The sequence below is a fragment of the Acyrthosiphon pisum genome, chromosome X (assembly GCF_005508785.2).
Source record: "Acyrthosiphon pisum isolate AL4f chromosome X, pea_aphid_22Mar2018_4r6ur, whole genome shotgun sequence".
NCBI lineage: Eukaryota > Metazoa > Arthropoda > Insecta > Hemiptera > Aphididae > Acyrthosiphon > Acyrthosiphon pisum.
In genome coordinates, this window is record NC_042493.1 from 34,826,293 (window position 1) to 34,828,603 (window position 2,311).

The 2,311-nt window shown below is 25.8% G+C and overlaps 1 non-coding gene across 1 annotated transcript; it reads left to right on the top strand.

The window, feature by feature from the left end:
- The first annotated feature begins 1,982 nt into the window (after nt 1-1,982).
- On the top strand, nt 1,983-2,054 carry TRNAD-GUC. Its single transcript has one exon. It is a non-coding gene; the product is annotated as a tRNA-Asp (tRNA).
- The last annotated feature ends 257 nt before the right edge of the window (nt 2,055-2,311 follow it).

Here is a 2,311-nt window from a genome sequence, read left to right on the forward strand (position 1 = left end):
TATAATTTATATTATATCAAAATTGTACTGTGTATAGAAAATTCTAAAATAAAAATAAAATTTAGTGAAAATTTAAACTATCAATGGTAATTCATTTTTGAATTACAAGAAAATTGTTCCATGAGAAGTCGTTATAGTTTACAAGTGAATATCCAATATAAAAAAAATTTGAAATGCAACGCTCATAAAATGTTTATTTGATTTTCTAGGTAACATTGTTTTTTGTTAATGGTAGAGAAACTTATGATGAATTATGTACCTATTACATTTTCAAATCATAAATACAAAATGAAAATTTTTTATGAATTTTGTAACTCAAAATAATTTTCAAATGTTCGTGATTTTGACAAATTAATTAGTATTTAAACTTCAGGCGCTAATAAATTAGGCACTATAAGCTGTAAAAGCTATAAATTATAATGCATATTAAGATACATAATAAACTATAAAGGACTGGATACAGTAAATGTAAATTATTGTAGAATATATAATATTATAAAGTTACTCAGTTATTTGTAAGGTAGTTGTTATGTTTTTGTTCTCCTTCGTAACATTTGCGGTCTCGTCTAAATATTTTCAAAAATAATTTACATTATTTGATAATATTACGTCTAGACGTCCAGTGCACTTTAAAATAATTATTAATATAGCCAATATAGGTATTTTTTTCTTTACTTACTTATTTATATGTATTTTATTTATTAATCCACAAATCCATTGTAGTGGATACCATTTCAATAAAAATATTAAAATGTATATAAAATAAAATGTATGATACAATTGTAATTGTATTTGTATACCTACCTATCTGTATACATTTATTAGTTTAGACTACAATATACATTAGATGACCGTGTACGACGAGCCGTATACGACTGTGTAAAATGAGTAATATTTCAAATTTCATTTAATAATAAAATATCTGTACCACAGAAGACGAGTTACGCAAGTCACAAAACGTAAATTTTACAGGAGAGACAATTAGACAAAACAAAAATAATAGTCGCAATGGACTTACAATTGTACATTTCAAAAATATTATTTTGTATTACTTTTCTTATGTAAACGCTGGACATACGTTTCTATATACTTCTATCATAGTTTAGTACGTATAGATTAGTTTAGTTAGTATAATTCTTGCTATCTATGCATTTATTGTATATATTATAGAACTTACGTTTTAATACCTTTAAAAAATATCACAAAAATCATATTCTGATTATATTATAACTAGGTAACTCAACATTTCAAAAAAGGGATTTGCGTTAGTTGACTTCTGTGGTACAAATATGTAAAATCTACAATATTACCTATATTATTTTAATATTATGATATATATATTTTTTAATTGTCTAATTTTCATGTTATTTATTCATGTTTATATGCCGTTAAGCATGGATGCATTGAGCTCGGTAAATTTATGAGGTAGGTAAATTTCAATAATTGAAACTGTGACTCAATTACATATTTTTTTTGTATTTTGGTGCAGATTACCTACTTTACGTATTTATATTATGTACAAAATAGATTCTCAAGTACCTATAGTTAATAGATTAGGAACTATATATGAGTTCATTATTGAGTAAATAGGTACTAAATGGTAAAATATTATTATTTGCAGAAAATAAAAATGAATGTTTTTCAACATTTTTTTAAATTTGTCATGTTATATTATTTAATTAGTGTAATATAATATCGCATTTAAAATGATAAACTTACGAGTGAAGCGACCCTTTATTTTACATTTAAGGACCCTTTTTTTAATTTCCCGGTAGACCAAAAATAGTCTATCCACGCATGGACCACCGTCCCTGGCTACACAATATACATTATGTTGATTGAGATTGTGATAGACAATTCACAACTCACAAGTAGAAGTGCCTAGGTAGGTAGTAGGTAGGTACCTACTAAATGGTTAATAAAATTGGTAGATATATTGTACCATAAATTAAATAACATAAATTTCGCACGTAATAACACAGTCCTCGGTAGTATAGTGGTAAGTATCCCCGCCTGTCACGCGGGAGACCGGGGTTCGATTCCCCGCCGGGGAGGAAAATTTTTTTCGTTTTGGAGTAACTTTTTTTCAATTTCAACGTTTTTTCTGATGGTAATTTGAATCTCGTTAGTAGGTATTTAGCCAAAGAAAAAAATCTTCAATTTTTTATTAATAATTTGTTACAATATAAAGTAATAAATGACATTTTTACACGAACTATATAGTTTTACAAAAAAATTAGATTTTGTTGTATTCAAATAATTCAGATTTAACGACAATTTATATAATTCGACAGGTTATAACTTAGGTTAT